This window comes from Suricata suricatta, chromosome 10 (genome assembly GCF_006229205.1).
Source record: "Suricata suricatta isolate VVHF042 chromosome 10, meerkat_22Aug2017_6uvM2_HiC, whole genome shotgun sequence".
NCBI lineage: Eukaryota > Metazoa > Chordata > Mammalia > Carnivora > Herpestidae > Suricata > Suricata suricatta.
Window position 1 is genome coordinate 26,890,946 of NC_043709.1, and position 13,188 is coordinate 26,904,133.

At 41.0% G+C, this 13,188-nt stretch overlaps 2 long non-coding RNA genes across 2 annotated transcripts; both read left to right on the forward strand.

Moving 5' to 3' along the window:
• The first annotated feature begins 458 nt into the window (after positions 1 to 458).
• On the forward strand, positions 459 to 5,427 carry LOC115304926. The gene is made up of 3 exons (XR_003914676.1): positions 459 to 601; positions 3,080 to 3,632; positions 5,244 to 5,427. It is a non-coding gene; the product is annotated as an uncharacterized LOC115304926 (long non-coding RNA).
• A 4,571-nt stretch (positions 5,428 to 9,998) lies between these two features.
• On the forward strand, positions 9,999 to 12,861 carry LOC115304927. Its single transcript, XR_003914677.1, has 3 exons — positions 9,999 to 10,065; positions 11,099 to 11,241; positions 11,827 to 12,861. It is a non-coding gene; the product is annotated as an uncharacterized LOC115304927 (long non-coding RNA).
• The last annotated feature ends 327 nt before the right edge of the window (positions 12,862 to 13,188 follow it).

Consider the following 13,188-nt stretch of genomic DNA (forward strand, 5'->3'; position numbering starts at 1 on the left):
GTTGCTAACACAACCTTCCAATCTAATCAGCATTACAGACACTGATCAGAAGCAAAGCAGTCCTTTTGGAATGAGTTTTCTGGGGGCGCCTGGGTGCCTTAGTCATTTAAAGGTTCAACTTCAGCTCAGGTCATGATCTCACAGTTGGTGAGTTTGAGCCCCACATTAATCTCTGTTGTGAACACAGAGTCCACTTCAGATCTTCTGTCCCTCCCCCCCCTGCCCTTCCTCTGCTTGTGCTCTCTCTCTCTCTCAAAAATATAAACATTAAAAAAATAAAATAAATTTATTTTTATGAGATTATGCTCAGTAAAGTTTTGCTGAATGAATGAATGAATGAACTAATGACATCTAAACTGACATCAGTTTCCCCTCATCCACTTAGTACTCTGCATAATCACTTCCTTTGACATCACACATTATGCATCCAGCATCACAATCTGGTTTCAGTTCTAGAAGACAACAGATGTAAAGAAGAAACTTAGATGCTGGTGTCACAAAAACACATCAGAGAAGCTTCAGATGACTCCCAAAGGATGATATTTTGACATTACTACTTTTCCTTCAAGAGAAGAGTTGAAGCTTTCAATCTTTCAGAAAAGTAAGTGTTGATAGGTATATAGTGCCTGTCCTGGAAGAATATCAAAGTACATTTAAAGCAACTTTAATATGAAATAACTTTTAAAAATGTTTATTTATTTAGTTTGAGAGAGAGAGAGCAGGCACGAGAGGGGCAGAGAGAGAAGGAGAGAGAGAATCCCAACTCAGGCCTTGAACTCATTAATTGTGAGATCATGACCTGGGCCAAAACCAAGAGTCTGATGCTTAACCAGCAGAGCCTACCCAGGCACCCGTAAATAACTTTTAAATATATCTTTCTCCATAATTTCAGAACCTGAATGATCTTTGAACACATCACTTTACTCATGGTGCTGTCTGCATCTTTTGTTATCCATTTAGTTAATTCCTCTCTACAAGGTCTTGTCTTCCTTTCTTCTCTTTCTCCCCCTTCCTTCCTTCATCTCTTCCCTTCTTTCCTTCCTTCCTTCCTTCCTTCCTTCCTTCCTTCCTTCCTTCCTTCCTTATTAGTCACTAAACTTAGATGTATTCATAACCATTTTATATAGACCTTACAACAATGAAATATAATTATTACTGTAGTTTTCTTTTTAATAATATGGGAAACTGAATCTCAGATATATAAAATAACTTTCCCAGAGTAACACAGTAGAGTCAGAATTCAAACCCAGGACTGAAAGACCCCAACACCCATAGTCAGTTCATTTTAGTAGTTTATTTCTGGTATTTTAAAAAAATCATTGTTGAAAAACACTAATGTCTTTTGTAGGTTATTAAAAGTTAATTTTAAAGCTAATGAAAAGAAAATAAAAAACTTTAAAAATATAATAAATCAGGGATACAGCATATTTTTATAGTCCAAAGCAAAAGATAGAGCAGAGAAAAATAGAATTGAACAAGGATTAAATGTGAGTTTCTTCAAGATTCTTCTTGATGTATTATAAAAATTGATCATGTGTCCCTAAAAGCCATCATATAATATAATATAATATGATATAATATAATATATAAAATATTATCTGGATGCAATCATTTCACAATGAAATGCAATTCTTCAAGTCTACTTTGATATTTGAGGACAGCAACGATGGCCTTGAGGGACAGAGAATAAAAATCCATATAGAGACATGTGTGAAGGGACATCATTTACAGAGAAATCCAAGGTATTTCACTGCTGGTTTCCCAGCTGACTTCTTATCAATGAGCATATTTTCCTCTAAAGATAAGAAATGGAATGTTTGAGTTTCTGTTTAGGGATTTCCAGTTGAACAGATGATTGGCCAAATGACTAGATGCTCTTGGGATGGATTCCAAAATCCTTACCTAAGTGGCCTAAAACGTGATATAAGGGTCTGGTTCTCTGGCCTCTCAGCCTTGTCCAGCACTACCGTCTGGCTTTCCAGGCTCCTCCACCCTTGGTCTTCTGCATCATTTCCAGGGTACTACCACCAGGCTCTTTCTGTTTCAGGATCCTCACTTTTTCACTGTATTTCCTTGGCTCATCCCTCCTTTCATTCCCTCTTCTCTCTAACCTCTTTTCACGCTTTCTTATTTATTCTTCACGTCTTTGGTTATACATTTCATGAATAGGTTCCCCCAGATGGCACAGGCCACATGTCCCCCCTCCCCCATCCCAGACACAGACACTATTGTAAATGTTTTGCCTGTGCTATCTTACTAATTCCTACAACAACCTTCAGAGGAAGTTATTGCTATAGTTCCAGGGCAGCACTGGGGAAACTGAGGCATGAGTGAACAACCTGGCCCACTGTTACAGGGCTAGAATAAGATGTGAACCTCCTTCTTGGATTCCAGAGCCCACCATTTTCTCAACCACTCAGCTAAATAGTCTTAGGAAACCCTACCTGCTCACTCCTGCCATCCTTCTCCTTGAAACACTTGCCCTCATAATTATTTGTGAAACTATTTTTTGTCTATCATACTATAACTTCTATAATAACAAGTTCTAAATCTCCACTGTAGCACCTGCCTCTAGCCTTGTGCCTGGAACATAAAAGGTAGCCAATACATATTTGAAGAGCAAATAAATAAATAGATGGTTAAATGGAGGGACAGATGGAGGATGAATGACTTTGTTGGCTTAGGTCTTTAAAAAATGGTGCCAGCGAATTTTAGATTTTAAGCTTTACAGACAAACAAAGACCCTGTCCCCAGGGTGGCCATACTGTCCTCTTACACAAAGAGCAAGACACTTAAGGCTACATATTTTAAACAGACTAAATCTTGGTTCACCTCAGTTTTACTTTGTCATTGGGAAACCCTGATGGAGAATGCTCAGGTCCAGCCAAATGTTTAAGAGGTCAATAATAAAACTGCATTGGGCAGCGGAGAGGTAGACTAAAATGGTATAGTATTTTCAAGCTAAAAGTGACCATAAAGATCACCCGACTCAGCTTGTCTGTGTTACAGGAGTTGATGTAGTAATGATTCTTAGGTACTTGGGCCAGATTTTTTCAACCGTATCTTCATCTGTTTTTAGCATAGGTGAAGGAATTCTGGAGTGTTCTGCCAGTGCCCTCCTGTCTGACGTGCTCTGCTGCTGTCAGAGATAAGACATGGTGCATTTTCAAAAAGCCACAGGACTGCAATACGACACTTCCATCCAGCTGTGAAAAACATAGTGACTGATAGTAACTTCAGAAACATCACCTACTTACCAAATGTCTGAATTCACACAAATCAACAGTCTCAAGGCATAAAGCAACCATTTTATAGAAGTATGAGGCTTGAACAAAGACTTCTGAGGAAAAAGTGTTTTGCAAAAGTATTCCATTTGAAAATACTATGGCAATTTTTGCTAAGATCAAAGGCTGATTTCAAAGAAAGGTTCCCCTGAATACCTTTCCTTGTTCACTGTCCAACTTGCATAGAAATAAAACTTCAACCCCAAAGGTTGCCTAGAAAAATACTGCATGGAGTTTGGAGCTGGAAGACTGTCTTCTTTCTAGCTGTGACCCTGGACAAGCCACTTGATATCTCTGAGGCTCAGTGTTCTCATCTGCAAAATGGAACTAGTCCTTCAACAAACATAGGTACAGAGTCTTCCATGGGTGAAGTTTATGAACAAAGGGAGAGCTACAATTCATCAAGTGCATACCATGTAGTAATGCACTCTGCCCACAACAAAACCCTGTGGTGGAGACATTGGAAACTGAAGCTTGAAGGGTTTGGTAACACAGTGAGTGGAAAAGCCAGGGTCCAAACCCAAGTCCATGGATGCCATCATCTTTGCTCTTTTGGCTCACATTCACATGCAGGCTCACATATGGGAAAGGGTTTGGGAAACTGTGGAGGGCTAGATCTATGAGGATTGTTGCTTTTGTGTGAAGACTTTGCTAGATTTCTGTTCTCCTCCTAAATTCATTTTTCGCCCATTGTTGTCTTGAAGTGAAGTCCTTAGGGAAACTTTCTTTATCCTCTGAAACTCCCTGGAGAAGAAATGCAATGGAGCTCTTGGTAGCTTTTCCAGGCTCCCTGTCTTGTGTCTCTGCCCAACTTTCACATTTTAGAGGGGAGCAGAGTTGCTGTGAGGGGCTCACCAGATCCCCCACAGGCTGAGACAAGGAGCCACACCCTCCTTCTCTCCCTCTCTTCCCAAGCATCAGAGTTCCCCCCCCCCCCCCCCCCCCCCCCCCCCCCCCCCCCCCCCCCCCCCCCCCCCCCCCCCCCGCAAGATCCCCTTCCAGTACAATCCTACACTTCTGGGAGTGTTCATTCTCTTTAAGATAATCTACTAGTAAAACTCTTAAATGTTTGAAGTGTTGATTATTTTTACCTTATTTTATTTTATATTATATTTTATTTTATTTATTTTCCCTAGCTTTGTTGAGGTGTGATTGACAAATAAAACTGTAGATACTTAAAGTGCACAACATGATGACTTGCTCTAAGTACACATGGTGAAAATATTACCATAATAAAGTTAATTAACATATTCATCACCTCACATAATTTCCTTTGTGTCTCAGTGAGAATGTTTAAGATCTATTCTTTTACCAATTTTCCAGTATACAATACAGTATTATTAACAATAATCATCATGTGTACATTCGATACATATTATAACCGGAAGTTTTCATCTTTTGACCAACATCTCCCCATTTCCCCCACTTATCAGCCCTTGACAAGCACCAACATTCTGCTGGATGTTTCTATGAGTTTGACATCTTTTTTTTTAGATTCCACGTTTGAATAGTGAGATCATATAGTATTTGTCTTTCTCTCTATATAAAATGTTTCTATCTACGCATCCATTCACAGACAACTTAGGTTGCTTCTTTGAAGTGTTGGTCATTTTAAATCCTATTGTCTCACACTACCTTGTCACTGCTGTGGCTGCTGGTTGGCTTGAAGGGGGAGTCACTCTCAACAGCAACAGCTAGTACTGTAGGGATTCCCAGCAGTCACGGGCATCCTCCGCGTTACTCTCTGTGCCACTTTTTAGTGAACTCAGTTTGGCTCTCTTGTCTCCACAGTGCTAATGCCAGGGCTGGGGATCCACACATTCTAGAATCATTTAGGACAAAACAGAGTGAAGAAAAGCACAGGAGGATGCATTATTTAGTGAATGGAAGCTAAATGGAGAGATGAGACATATAAAAAGGCTGAACAACTCAATCATTTATTTTTTTTTTCCACTCCAGGATGGTTTTTCCTACCTAGAGGGACACAAGTGCAACAGTGCCACATTGTAGTATTGCCTGGGTGACCGCGGAGCTTACTGACCAAGCCAAGGATCCTATTCCCAGGACAGCAGGCATGCCCCAACTGCCTTGGGCAGGTCAGGATGTGTGGTCTCCTCAGTTATTGCTCAATATACCCACCTTGGGCTCCAGCGTCTATCTGTCTTCCAAGGTGTGCTTCTAAATGAGACATGGTGTGTGCCGGCCACTCGTGGGCCTGATGCATAACCACCGTTCATTGAGTGGGTAGTTCTCATTTTACTCTTCTGTTCTGTTCCCTATCAAGTGTAATTTCTCAAATGTGAAGACTGAGACCTGGACTCTTTGCTCAAACAGATTTGAGTTTGAATTATAGCCCTTCCAAGATTACCTGAGTTCCCTGAGTCCACTTCCATTGCTCCTTAAAAGTGACAGCAGCCCAGACAAACACAAGGTGATTGTGGTCCTGTTATGTGGACTGTTATGTGGGATTGATGGCTGTTTCCCTTGAGGGTACATTTTGGTAGTTGGTTCATTTTTCCCTGTCTTGGCCTCCCCTCGTTCCAGACCCTCTCATCCCTCTGCCCAATGCCAGTAAGACATGGGCAAGTTAAGTGTAATCATTTCTCAGTATGAAGGATTTGGACTTGCATAGGCTGAGTTTAAATCCCATTGACATTGCCTCTACACCACAAGACCTTAGGCAAGCGACTGCATTCCTCTGAACCTCCGATCCTCTATCTTGAAAAGGAGCTTCATAGGATTACCTAGGTCCAAGCCAATGGGGGGAATCACATTATAGAATACCTATAAAGCTCTTAGCAACATGCCTGTCACATAAAGAATGCTCAGTTAATATTAACTATTATTTTCTGATTTGCTGCTGAGCCCAGTTATACAATACGGGTAAGCACTAATCATGAAGTGACACATCTGTCTTGACTACTGCTCACCTGTCAGTAGCTGGAACCAGTCCACTACTGTTCCTGCCAAGTTCTGCAGTTCCTGCTTTTTCACGATGGATTTTGGGTAAAGGAATAGGATAAGCTCATTCACCACACATACATTGGAACATGCGTTTATTTGCTTTATTGCATCTATACACAAGTGACCTCAAAATTCAGGTTTTAAATAGGGAAAAAGCAACCAGTCAGGATTCTTGCCCATCTATGTCGGTGAAGTTTCATGGCCACAAAGAAAAATTTGAGTGCAGAAGAAAAGCAATCTGCAGATAAGCTAAATACATTAATCTCAGAGAGAATCTCTAAAGGCTTGAACCAAGCAGAGGTGTGTGAGGGAAAAAAAAAAAAAGCATCACTTTTGGGCTTTAGGGTGGCCTCCATGTCAGAGATACTGGAAAACTACATTTATTAGAGAACATATGGGGGGCCTCTGTGATTTGGAGTCCTGCCCCGAGGGCTGGCACAGCGTGGTGGAAAAGCCTAGAACATGCGTTCCCATGGCTAACACCCATCCGCCCCCAGGGAAAGAGCTCCCCAGTCCAGTTGACCTAAATCTTCAGAAAGAATCAACTACTCCACAAGCACGAAGCTTTGTGGGCTATATTGCTGCTAGTATGGAGGTAGAGACAGCTCAGGAAGGAAGAAAGCATTGGAGTGGTGGCTGCATATAGATAAGGAAAATAAAAACAAATTATTTAACTTATCAAATTCTTCCTGTGTGAAGTATGTGCGAAGCAAAATAGTGGTTCTTTACATTGGCAGCTGTAGGTGGAATTACGAACAGTGTGCATTTTATAAAAGCTTTGAATGATATTGAATTCTTTTTTTAGAAAATAAACAATGTAAGGTTTATTGGACAGTTTTATGTTTTTGATAGTTCTTAATTGTAATTTGTATTTTTCTCCTAATTTTAATAAATAATTTGGATGTTTAATGAAAAAGAGAACCACTTGTGAAAGCACATAAAAATTTCTTATATTTGGGGTTTGTTTTATTTTATGTTTTTGATTAAAATACAAACTGTGTGCCTTGGACATTACATTTCCATTGTTAATGCTTTAGATCATTATTATCAGTAGACTCAAACTCAGTAAAGATCTTGATAAAAATAATTTAATTAGTAGTTTTACTCAAACGGAAGGTAAAAATGAACTTTATGAAAAAAATATGTAATCATTCTTAAATTAAGTATGCTTTTACTTGCTTACCCACCCAAACTTTTGCAACCCGTCCAATGAATATCCAGACACGCAATATTAGGTTCTCTCGTCCTTGTTATTTTATAGACTTTCAATTGTATATGGTATAGGGAGATAGTCTTGTGAAGGTGAGGGGAAGATAGTATTTTATTAAACGGTCTGTATGCTCACAAGTTTTATATATGTAAACATATGGTACGGAGGCTTCCATCTGTACTCCTGAAGTGGGAACAAGATTGGGCACATATATACCTGCTGGCATATACAATCCTCTCATTAGAGATTGATTAGAAACAGGAAAAGCGAAGGCAGTGATGCCAATATGGAAACCAAGTCATCAACCAACCAACCAACCAACCAAAGACAGAACAGATACCAACAGAAAACAGCCACTGAACTGGTTCCTGCTTGCTCACACCAGGGGCTTTACCTCCGAAACACAGTCGCTCTGAACTCTGAATGCGTTGCCCATAATTTTAGACAAATTTGTCCTTTTTAAGACTTTATGTTTGTGAAAAGAAAGGCAGGAACAGCCTACAGAATCTTTCATGGCTGATCTGATCATGTTCAACCTGTTGACCACCTAATGAAGTGGAATTCACTGGTGAAATACTTAATTCGAAAGTCAATATCCAGGTATTGTGATATTCTTAGAATCATAGATAGTGACTAAAGGTGACCAGGGACAGAGGACTGCAATTAAGAGAGACTGACCAGACACTCAGAAGAACAGATTTCCCATCTTGAGTCCCTCACTGATTCACTGAAAAATGCTATTTGAATGTCAAATGGCATTACCTTCCACACTAAGGATAGCACTGCCTTTTCAGAACTGTCAGATGGTCATCAAGGTAAAAGACAGTTAAAATATGCAACAAGCAAGACACACTACACACACACACACATCATCATCATCATCATCAGCAGCAGCAGCAGCAGCTCTGGGTTTGGGGTTTAGAAAGGGTTATATCAACACACTTTGTGCATTTGTATGTTCTACAGATCAGTGAATAGACAGCAAATTTACTCTTCTGAGAGTAGGTATTTTTAAAAAATTTTTAATGTTTATTTTTGAGAGCGAGAGAGAAAGAGAGCAAGAGACAAAGAATGATGGGGGGAGGGACAGAGAGACAAGGAGACACAGAATCCGTAGCAGGCTCCAGGCTCAGAGCTGTTAGCACAGAGCCCAACGCGGGGCTCGGACGCATAGGCAGTGTGATCATGACCTGAGCCACAGTCAGATAGATGCTCAGTCGACTGAGCCATCCAGGAGCCTTCTGAGAGTAGGTATTTAAGAAATTAGCAAAGATTAGGAAAGCCTTTTTCAAACATCACTTTGGATTTACTTTATGAGGTTATATGAAACAATGAAATCATTGTTCTGTCAGGGTCTACTCTCCTTGGGAGTAACATTTTACTGTCTGGTTCCATTGCCTTGTAGCTGAGTATGTGTTAAGTCTGAGATCTACATTGAAGCCACAGGGACAAATTGGTTCCTCACTGCCACAGTGTATATTTGTAACCAGACAATCAATATGGTTAACATGTGCCAACTTCATTGGAGGAGGATGACTGAGCCTGTTTGAGATTCATGATACTAGAGAAATAAGGTGAAGAAGCTGTATAAATGAAGCTTATTGTTTGCCTGTATTTAAAATGTTCTCATTTTTGCAACATTTTATGGGGAGCTCTTAAAAGGCCTTTATTGATAGAGATACTCATTGTCAGTTTAAAAAGAGGCAGTTGTTGATGTAATGTAGTATAATCCTGTTTTGCATAAGCCTTTTTATCCCAGTGTATTAGGAGTACTTTGCCAACCTAATCCTATCACCAAAATCCAAGATGTCATTCTTGGAAACCAAGAAAACTGCCTTCTAGATTTAAATTCTGATGTTTGGAGGAGTTGTTCGATGCAATGCTCCAGAAAGACTGGCATAAATCTGGCAAGTGGCTTTGTTTCTCTGTGATAACCAGATATTGAATATTTACTCATTCAGTAACAATTTATTGAGCATCTACCATACACCAGGTGGAATGCTGGGTGGTGGGATAAAAAAGCTATTGCTCTTCTAAGATGGAACAGAGTCGTGAATACTCTGACAATAATGCAGGACGATAACCCTGATATGAGTGCAATTTACAAAATGCAAGTATCCGGACAACGTGGGGACTCTGTGCGAGTTAGCAAGTTGGAAGAGAGCATCGATTCGCAAAATACAGTCCCAGAACCAGTAAAAACAGCATCACCTGGGAACTTACTAGAAATGCAAATTCTCAGGCCCCAGCACTTCTGAATTCTAAACTCAGGGGGTGAACCCTGCAATCTGTGCTTTAACAAGCCCCCAGCTGATTCTGACGCTTGCTCAAGTTCAAAACCCTCTAGCGTAGAGCAGTCGTTCTCAAACTCTGGTGCAAAATGGCTTCACCTGGGGAGTGCTTAAAACTCCCCAAAGCTCAAGCCACAACCCAGACCAATTAAATCAAAATCACAGGGGGGGTAGGGGGGCGGAGATGAAGTGATGTCTGCGGTAGGTTTTAAAAGTCAAATGAGGTCTTTCCAGGAAGATAGAGTGAGAAGGCATTTCAAGCAGAGAGAAGATTCTGCAAAGGCTCAGAAGCATGAAACAGCTCTGTGTATTAGAGGTAAAAACAGCACTGTTGCTGAAGCTTCAAATTTGAAAGGAAAAGTAAAGGAAGACTGGACCGGAGCCCTAGACAGGCCAGGAGTCAGTTCACAGAGCGCTAGGACTTGGGGAATGAATCAAATCTTGGTTCTCTTCCTTTTTTTTTTCTATTCTCTATTGGGAAATTAGTTGGGATTTCATTTTACTACTACCCATCATGCTTCCTGGGCTTGGCTTTCCAGGTAAAACCGTCCCTCTAAGCCAAGGCCGTTTGCAATTAAGATTACTTAGCACTCAGCAAAACTCAGCCCCGTGCTCTTCTGAACGGAGAGACAGAAAGTTGGTAGCAGATAAGTCAGAAAAGAGGATCTGATTCAAAGTGAAGAAACTTCAGAAAAGGAAAGGATTGCTTTAGGCTTTTGGTTGTTTGGGTTTGGGTTTTGTTTTTGTTTGCCAGCGGATTCAGGGAGGGACTCTGAGAAATCAAAGCCAGATACAGGAAGCTGGTGGAAAGGCCCTTCTGAACAGCCTCAGCTGCTACATGCCTTCTGTCTGCTGTGGGCACAGCAGCTGCCCAGACCCCGCGTGTCGGGAGACAAGACAGGATCCTTTCAGTCCGTGTGAACTCTGCCTCCTCTCCCACAGTAGGGAAGAGGGAAGCTGAAATTCTTCCCTGTGACTGAACACATGAGAATGTGACAGTGATTTGGGGTAACAGGTTTCCTGGCCATCAGGACAACTGTGAGGGTTGAGCACGTAAGTGCTCCTTTCAGGGGAGGAAGGCGGATGACTAGGAGGCAGGAGCCGTCCATTCTTTGATTGGCGGAGTATGGATATTTCTGAGAGACAGAGATGGGCAACAACCCTAAGCCAAAGCATCTTTCATCTTGGCAGAGCGAGGCATGGCGGTTGAATAAAGCCTCCTGCACCCCCACCCATCCCTCCTCCCTTCCACCTCCCCTTGAACATTTTCAGGGTGTCAGATACTCTAACAGAATCTGCTCTTTGAATGGGATTCAAGTTCAACTCTAACTGGGTGTTCGCATTCACAGCCTGCCGACAAGATGAGAGCGACTTTGAATCAGCTGCGAGGCCGTTAACACCCCAGCCTGTCCTAACTTCATTAGGCTCTCGAATCTCTGCCTTTGAAATACGCACTATGATCTACGGAAGGGAACATGCGCAGTGGAAGGAGGTGGGTGTTGGTGTGGTGCAGACAGGATGCATCAGCGACCCGAGCCTGAGGTTGTGGCGGACAATGTGGGTTCATTTGAATGGGAGCAAGCTCCTCATGTGATTCCCAGTTGGACTCTGTCAACCTTTTTGGCGTCATCTCACATCTCCATACATCACATCACATGATACATTTGGAAGAAAGGGCCAAATCTGTTTCCACCTGGCAGGTGATTTGGTTTTCCTTCTCAGTGAATTTTTAACAAATCTTGCTTGGTTGAATCTTTAGTATGTGTTGAAGTCGTCCTCTGTGCCAAGCTGTGATAAGCACTTTATATGGCAATGTGATAGCATAGTTCTTAAACCCCAGACTTCAGAATCATTCTGCCAGCTTTTATTTTGGACAACCCACTCCATCTAGTCTAGCCTCATATCTGAGTAATAATAATAGTAGCACTTGCCTCATTGGATTATAATGAGACTTAATGAACATATCTATGTAATATGCTAACTATAGTGCTGGGCACAGAGTAAGTGCTTGTGAAAAGTTACATGTTGCCATGAGCCATTATTTCCACTAAGTATGTATGCCTCTCCCTCTTTGCAGAGTGCAGGGGGAAGAGAGATTTCAAGAGTTTACCTTCCAGTACAAAGTCACGCAGCCTGTTAAGTGGAGATTCAAGATTCAAACTCGCTTCCGGGAGCAGAGGGCGGTCTGTGCTTTTCAACCCTACGCTAGACAGCCTCCACCAATTATTTCTATATTATTTGACCATTTAAGTCTACCTCTCTTCTTCTCAAAATGATTACCAGTTTGTCCTGTGCATAATTTATTCTCAAATCTTATGCTTTATTGCCCTTGTTTGATTCTTCCTCTCAGTTTGCAATTTGACTGTTGCATTTCTGCATTGTACTCACAGTTTTTAATACCATCTGTTATAAACTAGTCATTTTGCTTCCACACATTCTGAAAGAGAAGACTATTTCTTAAGAAAAAGTAGAATAAAGCGGGAACAGATTCTCAGATGTAATCATCGTGATGTGCAATGAATATCTGGCAGGGTCATTAGACTTTCAAATATTCCTTTTCTTGTCTGCTCGGCAAAGACTCAGAAACACTCTTCTCGAGACAGCTGGCTATTGTAGTCTGGGTGAAAAGCCTCACCAATAGATCTGTGCTCAGTTTTACAATGAGAGAACAAAGATGGTATCAGTTTCAGATACATGTGTGCACATATGTATGTGAATCATATGTATGTATACATTCATGTATGTGTGTGTCCATACACACTTCTATAATCACCTGCTACTATTAAAAAATATATAGTTGGGGTTTTATGAGCTACATCCAGAAGCCACCCCCATAAATTGAAGACCAACAATTAACCTATTGTAGAGGTAGGCCACCTACTAACCTACTGAATTGAAACAATTGAAATCAGGTCATTTTTCTGGGACTCTGTAGGGATAGATAATTTGAGAAGTCAATTATTAGAAGTCAATTGTCACATGTATAAGATACTAAACAAGTTCATTTTAGATCTATATTATCAAACAGGGTATTCACAATTATAACAAGGCATGGTTGTATAAAGTTCAGCAGTAATGAATACACTGTATTTCTATAAATGGTGCCAACTGACATGTGCTTTTGTTTGATTTTTATTTTGTTCCCATTGGCCAGATAGCTTTGGTTTCTTGGAGACAGGAGCTGTAACTTGCTCAGAAATTTCATACCCCTTGCAGGGGTGTGCTACTTGACATATGTTAAGTGTTTATTTATTTATTTATTTTTAATTTTTTTTTTAACATTTATTTATTTTTGAGAGACAGATCATGAGCAGGGGAGGGGCAGAGAGAGAGACTGACACACAGAACCGGAAGCAGGCTCCAGGCTCTGAGCTAGCTGTCAGCACAGAGCCTGAGGCGGGGCTCAAACCCACAAACTGTGAGATCATGACCTGGGCGA